This window comes from Kogia breviceps, chromosome 17, assembly GCF_026419965.1.
Source record: "Kogia breviceps isolate mKogBre1 chromosome 17, mKogBre1 haplotype 1, whole genome shotgun sequence".
NCBI classification, from domain to species: domain Eukaryota; kingdom Metazoa; phylum Chordata; class Mammalia; order Artiodactyla; family Physeteridae; genus Kogia; species Kogia breviceps.
This window is the reverse complement of record NC_081326.1, coordinates 47,460,064-47,477,143: the sequence shown is the minus strand read 5'-3', so window position 1 is coordinate 47,477,143 and position 17,080 is coordinate 47,460,064. Positions and strand designations below refer to the sequence as shown.

At 43.6% G+C, this 17,080-nt stretch overlaps 1 long non-coding RNA gene across 1 annotated transcript in view; it reads left to right on the top strand.

The window, feature by feature from the left end:
- Nucleotides 1-14,570, top strand: part of LOC136792874 (uncharacterized) — a 70,580-nt gene extending 56,010 nt beyond the window's left edge. The window contains exon 3 of the long non-coding RNA XR_010837428.1: nt 14,417-14,570. This is a non-coding gene — a long non-coding RNA (uncharacterized lncRNA). The remainder of the gene's footprint in view (nt 1-14,416) is intronic.
- Nucleotides 14,571-17,080: the final 2,510 nt, after the last annotated feature.

The following is a 17,080-nucleotide window of genomic DNA, read 5'->3' as shown; positions in this document are numbered from 1 at the left end:
TTCTCCCGGAGTCCACCAGGGGCCGCTGTTCTGCAAGCAGTGACAGCAGAGAGGACTTGCCTTCTACATCCAAGCAGGACGAAATTGCTGGCGGATGCAACAAAAGAACTCCTTTCAAAATATGTTTTTCAACCTTGAAAACACTATGTTAAGTGAAAGGAGACAGATACAAAGGTCACATATTGTATGATTCCGTTTATGTGAAAGATCTAGAGTAGGCAAATCCGTAGAGCCAGAAAGCAGATTCGGGGTTGTAGGGACAAGAGGAAGAGGGGTAGGAAAGTCAGTGACTGCTTAATAGGTTCTTGGTTTCCTTTCGAGGTGATGATAAAGTTCTGGAACTAGATAGCGGTGATGGTTGCACCGCACTGTGACTGTATTTAACGTCACTGAATTGTACAATTTAAAATTAATTCACTTTGTTATACAGCAGAAAAGAACACAATTGTAAAGCAATGATACTCTAATAGAGATGTTAAAAAATAATAATAAAATAAAATTAAGATGGTCAGTTTTGTGTTGTGTACATTTCATGACAATTTAAAAAATTGTTTTCCAGTGTTCCTCGTTCTCTGGCATTTACACCTGTCCTACTTCATATAAATCTCCTATTTAGAGATCATAAATGGATCCTACTAGAAACGACATCGGGTCTGTGTTTGTTAAAGCTTGCTTCCCTTCTGGAGGAGGCTCCTGTCCTGAGTCCCACCTCCTGACACCTGTTGTCCCCGCCCCCCTCACACCCTCTCCGCCCACCTCTTACTCCAACCCTGGCTGCGTGGTCAGCATCGCGCCTCAGCTGCACCGTGAGTTTCTCCACTCGGTGGCAGGGACCACGCGGGGTACCGCCCAGCACTTGAGCCACCGGAAGTGCCGGGTGTTAACTCTGAGGGCTGGGGACTGGTGAGCAATGCCACCTGCCTGTGTCCTTGGCCAGACAATACTGAGGTGCATTCTGCATGGCTGCTCCGAAGACTTCCGTGAAATCAAGCAGAGCTCCAGTTTCTCACGGCAGTGATCAACTCAAGACCACACCCCTGGATGGCCGCCACTCCTTCTCCCTTCACTCCCCCCAGTCCAAAACTCTGTTCTCTGGAGTCCCTCCCCATGAATAAATGCAGGAACACAAGCCACTGCCTCAGCATCTGCTTTCCAAAGGGAAGACCATGCCATCAGGGAGCCCGCTGTTGACAGAAAACAGATGCAAGAAGGTCTTTGACATTTTCAGCTTCTGATACAGCACCTCACCTTGGCACTGGATGCTAGAGTCACCGTCCACCACTTCTGTCACATAACCTACCGTTCTACACACACACACACACACAGGTTCCCATCCTTATTTCCATATATATATATATATATATATATATATATTCTCAATTTTGTTGAAGTATAGTTGATTTACAATGTTGTGTTAATTACTGCTTTCATATTCTTTTCTATTATAGTTTATCCCAGGATACTGAATATTGTCCCTTGTGCTATACGGTATGACCTTATTGTTTTTCCCTTCTATATATACTAGTTTGCACCTGCTAATCCCAAACTCCCAACCCTTCCCTCCCCACCCCACTGCCAACCTTATTTTTTTATTCACGTGAGGAGGCCATGTGCTTGAGAGGAAGGTGTATTGCCTTGAAATCAAGGATTCTTAGATCATCATCAGGGCTGCACAAGGAACCCAATTTGTGTAATCTGGCTCGGGGGTTGCTTTAAAGTGAAGATAACAGCAGGACCTTCTGGGGTTGCCGTGAGGGTTAGATGATTAAGTCTTCAATCCAAGTTATAGAGTAGTTTCCTTCTCTTCTGCCTGAAATTATTTTAGGACGAGCTGAGGCTTAGACAGCAAATGGACCTGATTTTGAATCCTGTGTCCCTCAGTTGTTAGCCGTAAGGCCTTGGGCAAATTCTTCAACCTCGTTCCTTCAGTGTTCTTATCTTTAAAATGGGGATAATAAACTTGCTTCCCGTGAATGCACTAGGAGCTGTGTGATCACCTATTACCTATCACCTATACTCAGTGCAGATTTCTTTCAGTGGTACCAGTCTATATTAATCCACACATGCGTCTAGCTTTCTTTCAAGGTCCATATTAAATATTGCTTCCTGTTCAAAGTTGTTTGATACCACCCCCTTTGTACCTTTTATCTCTTTAAACTTTCATCATCCTGAGTTGAGATATCTCATATTTATCTCACTCTGCCCTACATAAGAACTGCAGTGTGTCCTTCATATCTTCCCCATTGCTTCCTTACAGACAATTCTTAGTGCCTTAAGGTAAGAACACTATCGTACTCATCACGTGCATGGCACCTGTAGATAGGGCTGCCTCACTGCACAACTCCAGGGCAGCATTCACATTGCAGTGTATGGGAACTGCAGCCTCTAGATTTGTACAGACCTGCCCACAGTGATATTGCGTATATAGTGGACTCTCAACAAATATATGTTAGATTTTTTCTTTTTTTATTGAAGTATAATTAATTAACAGTGTTGTGTTAGTTTCAGGTTACATCAAAGTGATTCAGATATATATAGGTATTCTTCTTCAGATTCTTTTCCATTATAAGTTATTACAAGATATGAATAGAGTTTCCTGTGCTATACAGTAGGTCTGTGTTATTTATCTGTTTTGTATATAGTAGTGTGTATATGTTAATCCCAGCCTCCTAATTTACTTCACTTTGGTAAACATAAATTTAAGTGTGTGCTAGATTAACCTCTCTGTTCCTCTTATTACTGATCTGTGACTCCATGGAGTCTAGCGATGGAGCCCTTTTTCTAATGTACATTATGCAACACAGATCAAAATGGAGAAATCCTAGTGGACAGGAGAGAAAGAATAGGATGGATCCTGGCCTTCTGGTCACCGCTACAAGACCACCCACCTCAGCAAGTCTTTGATGCACCTCCAAGGGACCCCTGGACTAGATCATCTCTGCACTTGTAGGCAGAGCTGACATTCCCTCCTACTTCCTCGGTGCCCAGAGGGCAGTTCCAGGAGTGAATTTATGTGGCTCTGAGAGGCCCAAATGTCTGAGATGAGTCGGACTTGGATATAGACATTATCCTCGTCATCATTGCCATCCTGAGGAACAGTCATGGGGAATATGAGATGAGAGCTAGAAGGAAGCTCAAGAAATGATAATCCTGTGTGTAATAGCAATAAAAACGTAACTGGAAACTTATCAAAAAGTAAAATCGAAGGCCAGTATAAAGGAGACACAGGGGAATGTCTTTGCTTTTCCATCTCAAGACTGCACCTCATTGGTGGTGGGATCCACGTATGCAGATGTGTCTTCTGAGTCTAGTGTGGCTGGATCGTTAGGATTCCTTCTGGCTGCACAAAATGACAAATCCAACACCTAGTGGCTTCTCCAAATCACACAACCACAAGTCAGGAGGTCAACAGTGTAGGGCTGGTATGTCAGCTCCATTAAGCTGTTATGAAGGTGGACTTTTACTCAGCCACCACTGACATATGACCTTTGTCCTCACCCCTGTCATTTTCTGCCACAAATGCCATCATGTCTGGGTTCAATATAAAAATAAGGAGAATCAAGGCAGTTTCTTGTCTCTTTTACCAAGAGGCCAAAGGCTTTTATAGGACCCCCTAGAATACTTCTTGCCTTCTTCAAAATCCACAGCACATTCCTTTTAATACTCTTACTCAGGGCATCTCATCATTTACAAATCCAAGCATCTGTCTTTTATTGAGCAACTACTATGAGCCAGGCATTCTGATAACCACTTCACGTGCCTGATCTCATGTCTTCCTCTTTTCTTCCTTCAGCAATTATTTATTAAGTGCCTACTATGCAAGAATAGTAAAACTTAGCCTAAGTGCCAGAGAACACGGTCAGTCGTGACCCAGAACTTTTACATTTCTGAAGACTTTCACTCGTGAGAGCTAAGCCATGAATGAACTACAGGGCCTTCCCAAAAGTTTTCTATCCTGAGATAAGCCACAAAAGAAGGGGGAACAAAAGCTAGGAACATTCTGTTAGGGAGGAGGTGTTGTTTTTCAAATTTTATTTTAATCAAAGACAAAACTTTCTGTTTTCAAAACCTGACCCAAAGTGTATTTAATCAGAATTGCTGACAATCATATAATAATTTTACCTACATGTATCACTTTCTCACTTTATTCTGAGAGCCAGTTAATTGGAAAGCTCAACTACTTTGCATATGCTTTACATTTGCAAAGAAAAAAATAGAAAGACTCCAACATTGTTCATGTGGTTTTCCTCTGACATCCGTGCCAGGAAGTGAACAAAGCAGCCAAGGATTCTGCCCCTAAGAAGTCTATATTTGGTTGAGTACATAAATTCTGATTACATTTATGTACGTTTTTATATAGAAAATATAATGTTATTATTTTATATTCACACCTCATATATGTCACTAGTACTATTTATTAAAACACCCTAAATAATAATGTTAATTGACTGTACTAGTCAATTTCCAAAGCACTTTCAAATGCATCCGGGCATTCATGTGTACTTCAACCACCAAGGTAAGTGTCATTACTCTAATTTTACAAATGAAGAAACTGAGGCTCAGAGAGGAGTAGGCTTGTCTTAGGATCAGGCAGCCAGTAATCAGGGGAGTGGAGATTTGTACCTGGATCTCCCAGCTCCATGTCCAGAGTTCTTTCTGTCTTCTCTCTTCTAAGGACACAAGTTGGAAGCTCCAGGCTGCCCCAGTTTTACAAGTCCTGTCACCTTGTCCCCATAGATACGCTCATACTTGACTCATCAGGTAACCCAATTTTCAGTTCAGAAAAAGTGGTCGAAGTCTTGATTGCCCACCCGGCAATGCTGACGACAGAGCCCTCGGGCAGTGTTCCCCTCACAACAAGGAGAAGTGGCAGCGAGCTTTCCGAATCAAGCCACTCTTGTCAGAACTGGAAGAGGAAAAGGAAAAGGCAGCAATATTCCGGAGGCCATTTGCTCAGCTGGTTGATTTAGTCTGTTTATATTCCACTGACAGAGCTTTTGAAAGCGCTGCTTGATGAACCTGGGTCACATATCTAAAGGAAGAAAATATCCTCTTCTTCCTCTCTGCCTCACCATTTCTTCCTACTGGCCTCATTTCATCAGTGTTGTGCTCTTTAGCAGGGTTTCTCAACATCAGTACAATGGCCAGATTGTTCTTGGGGACTGTTCTGTGCACTGGACGATGTCTCATAGCATCCTTGACCTCTATCTACTAGATTCCAGCAGTTCCCTTCCAGCTGTGATATTCAAAACTGCTTTAGATGGAACCGAATGTCCACTGGAGGGCAAAGTCACTCCCAAATGGGAATACTGGTCTATGTATTATACAGCTAGGAGAGAAGATAGGAAAGCACAAATATACTGGCTTATCTCAGTAAAGACAAACGGCCAAGTGGCTCTCCCCCATCCACCTTGTCATGATAAGGCAATACTATAAGAACTAACATTTGAGCATGTACTGTACGCCAGGCACTCTTCTAATGTTTACTTAAATATCTCTCATTTTTACCACATTCCTGCCAAGAGCATATTTCCAGCCCTATATTCAAAAGTGAGAAGCAAAAAAAAAAAAAAAAAAAGGTGTGTACAGAGTTTAAAGAACTTGCCCTAAACTAGCTGAAAGGTGGCAGATCCATTTCAAATTTGGGTTCTCTACGTCTAAATCCCATGCCCCTTCAAATATTCCATCTGACTCTAACCAGTTGTTTCATTTCTGCTGCCTATCATCTCACTGTTCCTAAAAGCTGAGCGTCTTACCCAAAGCCACGATGCTAATAAGTTCAGTGCTGGGATGCAAATGCTCTTTGCACGACCCAACCCAAGAGAAGCTATAAAACTTGGGCTCTGAGCTTTCTACATCCCTTGCCTGTGGACAGCCCACCTGGCTGTAATGAGAAAAGCAGCCAAAAAGAAGAGTGTTCTGTAGAGGTGAGAGCTCCGACTCTGAGGTCAGACAGGCCTGGAACTAAATGCCATCTCTGCTGCTTTCCAAATGCATGAAAGTGAGCAAGTTCTCTCCCTCTCTTTGTCTTAGTTCCCTCACCTGTGGTTGAGTTGATTACATGAAGCAGCTCAAATAAAGAACTTCACAAGATGCCTGGTGTATAGGAAGAGTTCAAAAAATGTTAGCTCTTATGATTCAGTTTAGTTAATACTCCCTCTCTACTGAGTCAGGTTTATTATCAATGCTCCATCAAGCTGCTCAGAAATCCTTTACTCTATCCATGGGCTGCTCCTATTCACTCTCCACCACGGAAGCTCAATATTTCCAACTTGAAATAGTTGGAACTTGAATAGTTCCAATTTGAACTCTCTTCAAATCTCTGACTCCATGCATACTGTCCCTGTCATTTAAGCCAGGCTGTGCCATAAGCTTCACAAGGCAGATGAAGGCCACGTGAAGTATTTTCTCCTCCATGCCTTCCACTCTAAACATATTTGCAACCCCTTAGCAATAGATATCAATAGCTATATATTTCCACGTTCCTCCTTTGATTCTTTCTTAGAGGCAAAATGACTCCCCTCTTCAAAACCAAACACACTCTCTTCCAGCTTCTAGAACGTCCATTAGCGAGCCCCTTTCTCCATTTCCTGTATCTTTATTCTCAACCTCTCCACTAGGTCTCTCCCCTTCATCAGCAAATGCAGGAGCTAGGAGATTGGCCTGCAAACCAAATTTGCCTAGCAATCGTAATTTTTTACCTGTATTGTATGTTTTGGGGGGATGTTTTTTTTTTTTTTAACATCTTTATTGGAGTATAATTGTTTTACAATAGTGTGTTAGTTTTCCCTCTACAACAAACTAAATCAGTTATACATACACACATGCTCCCACATCTCCTCCCTCTTGCATCACCCTCTCTCCCACCCTCCCTATCCCACCCCCCCAGGCGGTCACACAGCACAGAGGTGATCTCCCTGTGCTATGCAGCAGCTTCCCACCAGCTATCTAATTTACATTTGATAGTGTATATATGTCCCTGCCACTCCCCCACTTCGTCACAGCCCACCCCTCCCCCTCCCCATATCCTCAAGTCCATGCTCGAGTGAGTCTGTGTTTTATTCCCGTCCTACCACTAACCTCTTCATGACATTTTTTTCCCTTAGAGTCCATATATATGTGTTAGCATACGGTATTTGTTTTTCTCCTTCTGACTTACTTCACTCTGTATGACAGACTCCAGGTCCATCCACCTCATTATAAATAACTCAGTTTCATTTCTTTTTATGGCTGAGTAATATTCCATTGTATATATGTGCCACATCTTCTTTATCCATTCGGGGGGGGGGGATGTTTTGTGAGGATATTCAGACTCTGAGGGAGGGATAAATCACGCCGCCCCCCCCACCCCGAGGCTACTCTCCATATAAATAAACCCCAGTCTTCTCGAAAGAGAAATGTGCATTTACTGTCCCAGCTTCCCCCCTCCCCTAGGCACCGTTCAATCTACTGCATTCTGTTTGCCATTTCTTACAGCAGAGAGAACATTTGGGGTAAATGTCTGGGTCACCGTTATCCCCTCGGTGATCCTGTTTGACCTGCCCTGCTTTTTTGGGAGAAATTTCTCCCCATCCTAATCCTTCCTCACTGCAACACGGGAGCTGCCATCTTCTTACAGGACCACATCAACTTAGCCCCGGTGATTATTATACGGTGATCCTATGGCCAACGAACAAGTCCCTGACCGCACTGACTGGTCCAATGGGCAGTCAGTCACATGACCCAAATAAGACCAACCCAAAGCCTTCCCTAAATTTTTCAAACTAAAGCTGCAAGGGAGAAGTTTTCTTCCTCTTTCGTGGTAAAATTCTATGAGTGGGAAGCTGAATTTGCCTGTAGCTCAGTCCTCCAAGAGAAGTTTGCTAAGAGAACAAAACTGGCGCACAGAGAAAAGCTGAGCTGAGAGACCAAAGGATGGCTCCGTTGGAGTTCCCATGCAACCAGTCCTAGGCCAGCTGCATCCCTGCCCTACCCATGTTTTGGTTACAAAAGCCAGTAACTCTCCCCAAACTTTTTACATCCATTGTCCACTGGAAAAAAAAAAAAAATGCACAACCTAAAAGTTGAGAATTATGTTTTATTCCACGGACTTGCCGGAGAGGCAGCCTCTCAGGTAGCTCTGAGGGACTATTCAGAAGAGGTAGGGGAGAAGCCAGGATATATAGGAGTTTTTGCAACAAAGACCAGGTAGTCGGAACATCAAAAAATTACTGCCAATTAAAGAAAACCAGACATCTCAAGTTAATAAATTTAGCACTTTTCTATGTGTGGGAGGATGCAAGAATCTGGGCTGATTGAAATTATTCCTTTGATAGGCAGCTTAACTAGATCTTCTCCATCCTGAGTCCCCTCAGGGTGCACAGTTAGGCGGGCTGCAGTGGCTGGTGGCTGATGTCTGCAACATCCTTTGTTTACTGATGCGGCAAGAGACATTCTTTATCCACATCTTAAGCATGTTTGGGGGGGTTTCTGCCACTTCTAAAGCGGAGAGTCCTGTTTCTCTTCTGGTCACTACTCTCTCCCTTTCCTTCTCCTTGTCCTTGTACTTCTTGACACGGAAATCAACACTTACTCTCTTTAATCTTTCACCTTCCATTCAGTACCAAACCGATTAAACAATATGACTCCTGTCGCTACAACTCTATTCAACTGGGACTAGCAAAAATGATTAAAGACCTAATTTAGAAACCCAATGGCCTGTTTTAGGTTTTTATCCAATTTGATCTCAGCACGGAGTTAACACCACGTACCAACAAATTTCTCCTAACCTACCTTTCCAGCGTGTCTGGATCTGATTGCTAGTTGGTCACTGCATCTCAAGCTTCTTCACAGGAAGTCCCACTCTGCCAGCGTTTTAAGGTCTGGTGCATCCCGGAAGTCCACCATGAGCTCTCTCCGCACTTGACATATTCTCCCTGGAACATCTCATCTAAGCTCAACTTCTCTAAGACTTCTGTTTATAACCTCAGGCTTGATCTTTCCTCTAGGCACCAGATTAGCACAGGGAACATTTCTACCTGGATGCTCCACAGGCAGCCAAAAATAATCTCATCGTCCAGTCCATGACACAGTAGCTCTCACCCCATTGACCTAATAAGTATTTATTGACCACCTACTGAGCGCTAGACATTATTCTAGGTACCGTGGATATTTCCACGAGTTCTTACTCCAATGAACCCTGTGTTCTGACTACATACCTCATTCCAGTCTACTTTCTCTCCTTCCAATCGAATTGCTCTTCATTCTGTACATTTTTATTTCAGAAACCTGCTCTAAATTCTGCCCTGCCTCCCTTCACTACTGACACGCATTCTCTCACCTTTTTTTTTTTTTTTAAACAGCCTCCTATTTGCCTTTGAGGATCTTCCTCCTGCAATTTATTCTCCACACTGATACCAGAATTTTCCTCATAAAGAGGAAAATTGTTTATTTTCACTCCTTTCCTTCAAAATCCCCGCTGGCTCACTAGCACTGGATGATAAAGTTCAAATCCCCTAATTAGGCACATATACTTCTACACAATCTGGTCAGAACCTAACTCTTCAAACTCATTAATGCTCCCCATCCTGCACCCACCCCGCTCCGTCCCAGACGCACCCAAGAGCCACCAAGCCTCTCATGCTTCTCTAAACGGCACATACACATCTTGGCTCCTTTGCAAATACTGGGCCCCTCATTTGGAAATGCTCTCTCCTCCCCTTTCACCCCTTCCCTTCTTCCCACCTATTGATCTTTTAGAGCATTTATTCCCAATACTATAAAATGCCATCCCTCCAGCCCATCAAGCCATTGCTATTTACCCCATCCTTTGGTTCTCAACGCAGTTTGGTGATAACATGGTGCTTAGATCATCTTAAAGTGTATTCACTTGCACGTGTGTCTCTTCCACAAAACAATAAGCTCCCTAGGAAGGGGGACTGTGCCCCATTCCTTGTTGCATTTCCTACAACCTATATAGAACCTACATATAGCGCAGTGTCTATGTCATCATAAAGAGGAGAAGGAGGAGGAGGAGGGACTAGCTGCTGTTTGGCTACCATTCACTCAGTTTTGTTTCAGTTACAGTTTTAGGTAGCAGAAACTGCTATTACCAATTTCTCATAAAGAGATTTATATCAGGTATTCGGGGACTTCCGCAATTACTGGAAGGGCCAGGGGAGCAAACTCTAGAGTAAACTTCCAGGAACAACGCCCAGCCCCCAGAATCCCCCTAATAAGGACACTGATGCTGCAGAAAGCCACTCCTTCGGGGAGCTGCTCACAGCTGCCACCTTGCCTCCGTCACAGGCTGTGTCAGCAAAATGGGCACTTGACCTCCTGCAATCTCTCTCTCTCTCTCCTTAACTCTGTTCCATATTCAAGTCTTACTTGGGTGCATGTAGTTGATGGAACTGAAATTAAATCCAGAACTTTAGCTGCAAGAGAGTCTGAGAAATTTCCTTTTCAGCTTTCCAGCCTCTGCAATGAGGGGGTACCGCACAGGGCGTTTGGAGTGGATGTTGAATAGCCAATCCATAGTATCCACGAGTATCTCCTATGTGGTAGGCACTCTGCCAACTGGGTAAGGCAGGTACTATACCTCCAACTTTACCAGTGAGGAGACAGAGGCTCAGAGAGAGTAAGAACTTGTCCCGGATGACATAGTGCATAGGGGTGGTCTCTAATTCAAAATCAAATCTGTCTCATTCAAGATTGCCTTCTTTCTACCACTCTAGTTATTTACAAGTGCCTTAGTTAGTAGCGTCTCACATAGGTCTAAAGTAAATTAAACAGTAAAGCAACAGAAATTTAACAAAGTGTATCCCTTGTTGTTGCCGTCTTGTTACCATTACCCTAGATCTCCGGGGAGATGTGTTTGTGGTAGAAATCTTTGTCTTTTTACTAACGTCTAACGACAGGGTTGGGTAAGTGTAAGGTTGCATGGAGCCTGCTAAGAAATACCATTTTTCACTAAAAGTTCCTGGATTCCAAATATAGACTGAGTGCCAGTGACTCCTGAAAGCAGCTAACCTTATTTCTTGTCACTTTGTTCATGTTCTAAAGCACAGCACACTCTCATTCTGACTCAAGTCAATGCAAAATTACCCAAATCAGCACCAGTATCACATGAGGATGGATCTGCCTCCACACTAAATGTCTCTTCTGTGGCTTCCTGAGTCATTTATTGATCACTTTCAGAATTAGGAAAATCAGTTGAGTTGACTGATCTCAAACAAGTTAAGCAAGAGAAAATTCTCAGAAATATTTCAAGAGCTGAACTCAAATAGGGCTACTTAGCTAGAGAAAAGCTGAGAAACAGCAGCAACAGACAGCTCACCCCCACAGTGCTGTCATACCACTACTCAAGGCAACTGAGTGAAGATCTGGGAGAGCCAGTGGAACCCAAAGAGAGAGCTCTAAAGGGTGCATGAGCAGAAGGTGAAACTGGGTCCTTGGTTACAAACAGAAAGCCAGGCTCTCAAGCATGTAGGGGAACATGGCAGTGTGTGTGTGTGTGTGTGTGTGTGTGTGTGTGTGTGAAGAAAAGCACTGGACTAAGGCAAGAAACCTGGACCTGGTCCTGTGTAAAAGACACTAAGAAATTCACTGAGCCTTTGCAGAGGCAGGCAATGAGGGTGACTTTGGGTCAGGTTTTTCCCTTCCCTCTGGGTCACCCATCCAGGGCAGAAGACAAGGAGGTGATCCTGCCCTTTGCCACATTAAGCCAGATAAGGGGGCTTCAAAAGAACCATTTAGAGAGTGAAACATGTATTCTTCGGAGTTTAAAGGCTGCAGGGTCCAGCCCCTCAATTATGTCTGAGAAGTCTAAATAGAGTCTGGGCTACCCAAAGGGGCCTCTGGAAACCTAGTCCAGAGTGGGGGACCCACAAGAAACCTCTGTAGGGACCCTTGGGATAAAGAATTAATGCTGGACATTCACTGTCCACTTATCAAGTCATAAGACTTTCCCTGTGCCTTGCCTGTCCTCTCTGACCTCTATAGCCAAACCTGCAGAAACCCAAAACAGTAGATGCCGGTAACTGAGGAACAAGAATGAGAAGCTGACTATCCATACCCAACTCACCACAGGTTTCCCAGCCGGAGAACCAAGATGGGAGAAAGGAGGAGTTTCCACTTAACAAGACCCCAAGGCAATCAGGATGAGGAACCGTACTCTTTAGCGCCCCAGTTTGGAATAATGATACGTAGATTGAAGTTCTGCTCACTCACATGCTGGCCCAGTGATCTTGGCAAGAAACGTACTGTTAATTTTCAGTTTCCTTGAACCATGAAAAATGAGAATGTGGGTTTCTTGTGAGGATTAAATGAGATACTGCCAGCAGTCTCTTCCATTGCCTACTACACGGTAGGCAATCGCTACATGATAAGTACTATTATTATCACTGCTTGTGATGTCACATTTTATTCTCCCAAGAAGTCTGTCAAAAGCCCAAGCAGTTTTCTGCAGAATAGCTCATATTGCAAAAGCAGCATAAAATGGTCTGGACTTTGGAGAAATAGTCCTGGGCTCATAGTAGCTTTTCCTCTTATGGATTATGTGATCTCAAGCACAGTAGTTACTTTCAGCGACTTAGTGTCTTCATTTGGAGTTCTTTCTGTCTTATGCACTGTTTTTTGTTGTTGCTGGGTTTTTTGTTGTTGTTGTTATTCTCCAGAGCCTGGGACACTGTAAGGCAGAGAGATTACATACTTATTGAATGAATTAATTCTTCCATAAAATCGTAGTAACAGTACCTATCTCATGCTCTGATTTGGAGGGTTAGAGGAGATAATGCACACGGCAAGATAATACACTGGCATATTAATTTTTGTATTAGGAAATGCCAGAAAATGAAGAACTGATATTTTTTCTTTTTTCCCTTCTTCCCTCCGCCTCCCATGTCCAGGCAGAATAGGCCTGTGTCTTAGACTTTTTGGCCACAGAGGGAAGTAATTTTTTCTTTGGTTGTATGAGCTGCCCTGAAGACAGCCTCCCCACAGGAGAGTATGGGAGGAGTGGATTCTTGGAGGGCAGTTATGGACGAGAAATGGGGGGGGGGCAGGTGCTTTGATGAGGAAGCGAGTGTCCCACCCCAGCTACTGAGAAGACTGGGGCCGAGAGGAGAGCCAGAAACCTGCTCCTAAAGGTGGCAGAAGCCCTATCAGAAGTCCCCAGCGGATGAGTGGGGACTTGACATCAAGCACCTCAAGGCTGTGAAGCAGGAGCGATGGTCCAGGCACTTACCTGACAAAGACAGGAGACACAAAATAAACGTCTCAGTAACGGTGGACCAAACACCAGAAGCCCTTTTTAGGCCTCCTGGCTTGTGCAGATCCTGAGGCTACGGCACTTCCCCCGCCCCGCCCCGCAAGGGAGCCGAAGCCTATTTCTCTCCAGCAAAAACAGAAATTCAATTTCTCACCAGCCCTGGCTGGTCTGAGCCAATCCAGGTATAACCTGATTTAACAAGAAAAGAAATAGGATGGTTGTGCTCATGAATGTTGTGGAGATAAATTCATTTCAGTCCCATATACTCAGAGCTTCTGATCTAATGTTTGGCACTTGGTAGAAGCTTAACAGATGCAAGTTTCCTCTTCTTACTGACCAGCAAATGCTGTAATGGTCAAGTTTGTTGATTTGGAGATGATGGATGAAGGCTCCTGCTCAAAATAGGAACCTCATGTTCTTTATTTTGCAACAAGTTCTTGACCTTGAGGTCAAGTTCTTTGACCTCATTATCTCTACTCTCTGCCTCTCCACTCCTGTGGGGGGCTGAATGCTCCCCCAAACTTGCCAGCCACTGTCTCCTTACTCCTTAAAGACATTATGCAAATACCCATCTCCGCACTTACCCTGCATCTGTCTTCCGAACATTCGCCCTTCTATCCATTCCTCTAAATCCTGTCCATCCTCCAAGAATCACCTCCGATCTTCATCCCTTTACAGACTTCCCGGTACCTACCAAATGCATTGCTTGCACATACTAGAGGCCTCCTTTCTGCAGACATGCTTCTTGTTCAAATATTCATTCATTCATTTAACAAGTATTTTTTAAAGTGCCTACTACAGTCTAAGCTCCATGAAAGCCAAAATTGTTTGCCTAATTTGTTCACTGCTACGGGCACAATGCCTATTATAGCGGTTTATATTTCATAGATATCAATAAGTATTTGTTGAATGAATAAATGCTGGGGATACAGTGGTGAACAAAAGAAATGACTCTTGCTATTAATTATGGTTGTCTTATTAGTGATAACTGTAGTCAGTTTTTCTTCTCCAAGACTCAAAAATGATAATATCCGCCAAAGTTCTGTTCTAGATGCTCTTCTTTTTCTACACCCACTCCAGTGGCAATGCCATCCACTCCTGCAGCTTCAGCCATCATCTCTACACAAGTACATTTGTCTGATTAAGGATTGATTTTTCTTCTTCCAGGGAACAGATAAAGATAACTTCTTTTCTGTCTATATACGTGGACCTAAACTAGAGACACACATCCTCAGGCTAAGGGTACAACCCAACCTTCACATCATCAACTCATCTCTCAAGATATAGAGGAGAATAAAGAAGACTATCCATAGACAGAGAGGTAAGCATTGCACTTTCTCACCACTCCAGGTGAATTCACCTCATACTGGCAGCGGAAAAGGAGTTTCATGTGAGATTTGGGGTGGGCAGGAGAGGAAGGATGTCCTGGTATCCACAGCTAAGGATCTGAGCCACAGGAGGAAAGGCACCTCTGTTAAGAGTCCCAGGGGTGGAACAGTAGCCCAGCCAGGTATTTCATGCGTGTTAACTTAGCAAATACAACCATCCTGATGCTATTGTTCCCAACTTACAGATAAATAAACCAAGGCAGAAGGAGGCTCAGTAACACCTCCAATGTTTACAGAGTCTGCAAATAACTGGGTAGGACCCCACTGAAGCCCAAAGAAAAGCTTTTAACCACTCTATGGTATTGTCCTTGTAAATATGAAGTGATATTTGCCTGGAAGGGCAAAGACTCCAGCACGGGAGTATCACAGACATACCTTAACCTAGACAATCGTTAGAAACAAACATATATTTCTAATCCTGACCTCCTTCCTGAGTTCCAGACCATGTTTCTAACTGGGTTCTAAAGAATTTCACCAGATTGTCCCTCCCGCATGTCAAACTCAAGATGTCTAAAGAGGAAATCATTACCTGGTCTTCCATACCAGTTTCTCTTCCTGAATTCTCTAGACCTGTTAGTATTACCCTTACTTTTTCATTCATATTGTCTGGAAATATTAATATCTGCCTTTACTCTTCCCATTCCTATTTGCTTTACCCTCAATTAATTGTCATGTCCTATAGATTGACTTCTGTAATATCTTTAAAACATGACCCCCTAATTTAATTGCTACAGCTTCAACCCTGATTTCCATCCTTCACTGCATAATAGCTATGAGCCTTCCAACAGTTTATCCTGAATCACTTTCTGTCACATTTATCCAGAAAACTTTATTATAGTAGTCTTCCTGGAGCACAATTCTAATCACATTTCTACCATATTAAAAAAATCAAACCTTCCATGACACCCTTAACCCCCGTAACTGTGTACAAAAGCACTCCCGTGTTCAGAAACTCCCACCAGCCCCCCTCTCTTTCCATTTAAGTTTCAGTGTCCGGTCTGTTGCAGTCTTCTAGTGCTTTCCTACATGTCTCATGTTATGCTCTGCTATGTCAATTCAATGCTTTCCTCTGAGACTTTCCTCTGAAACTGTTCTGGCCTTTGCTTCTATCTGAAATGTCCTTGTCTGGGTCACCCCCAGGTTTTTGCTAACTCCCACTCCTCAGAACCCCTATATCACTTAGTTTGCATCCCTTTGATGACACATACCACATACTACTTTGCATACTTCGTTTTGTGATAAATTTACGATTCCATTACCCAGTTGGAAGTTTCTTTGGTAAATGGCCAGCCTGTCCTGTTTCCCCAGTGTGACGGTTAATTGTATAGTTCAACTTGGTTAGACTCTAGATGCCCTGTTACTAGTCTAGATATTACTGTGAAGATGTTTTGTAGATGTACTAATGTTTACAATTAGCTGATTTTATGTAAAGTAGATTATCCTCCATAATGTGAGTAGGCCTCATCCAACCATTTAAAGGCCTTAAGAGCAAAAACTGAGGATTCCCAAGGAAGAAGGAATTCTGCCTAAAAGATTGTAACATAGAAGTCCTGCCTGAGTTTCTAGCTTGCTGGCCTGCCCTACAGATCTTGGACTCAAAATTACAACATCAACTTTCTTTTTTTTTTTTGCGGTACGCAGGCCTCTCACTGTCGTGGCCTCTCCCATTGCAGAGCACAGGGTCCAGACGCACAGGCACAGCGGCCATGGCTCACGGGCCCAGCTGCTCCGCGGCATGTGGGATCTTCCCAGACCGGGGCATGAACCCGTGTCCCCTGCATCGGCAGGCGGACTCCCAACCACTGAAGCCCCAACATCAACTTTCACCTAAATTTCCAGACTTCCTGCCAGTCCTACAGATTTGGGGCTTGGCAGCCCCGCATAATCACGTGAACCAATTCCATAAAATAAATCTCTCCCTCTTTCTCTGTCTCTCTCCCTTCCTATTGGTATAACTTCCGACAGATAGACCAGATAGATAAGATAGATAGAACATAGATAGATAGATAGATGGTAGATAGATAGATAGATAGATAAATAAATAGATAGATAGATAGAGTTTGTGTGAAGAGCCCTGACTGATTTGCCCATTTGGGGGCACAAGAAAGATTAGGTCACATTTAATTTTGTTTTAAAACCAACCACCTAAGATCCCTATTTCCATTTATCTCAATAATGCGTGCCTTCCTCAATAGATAGTATCCTCCCAACCCCTCAGCTACAAGGTACGTCAGGAACTCCAATAAGCTGGAAAATTGTGCCTATATTTTGAAAAGCCCCATGCTGTGCAACATGGAGTCTCTGCCAAAAAAAAAAGTGTCCTCTACCAGGCACTCTGGCAGCCCCGAGCAGCCCCGTCCACTCCTGGTCATGCTCAGGCCACAGGAACTTGCTGCCGTGACGTTTTTTCCTCAGGTGAGGGAAGGTCTGGAGCAGCATCTCT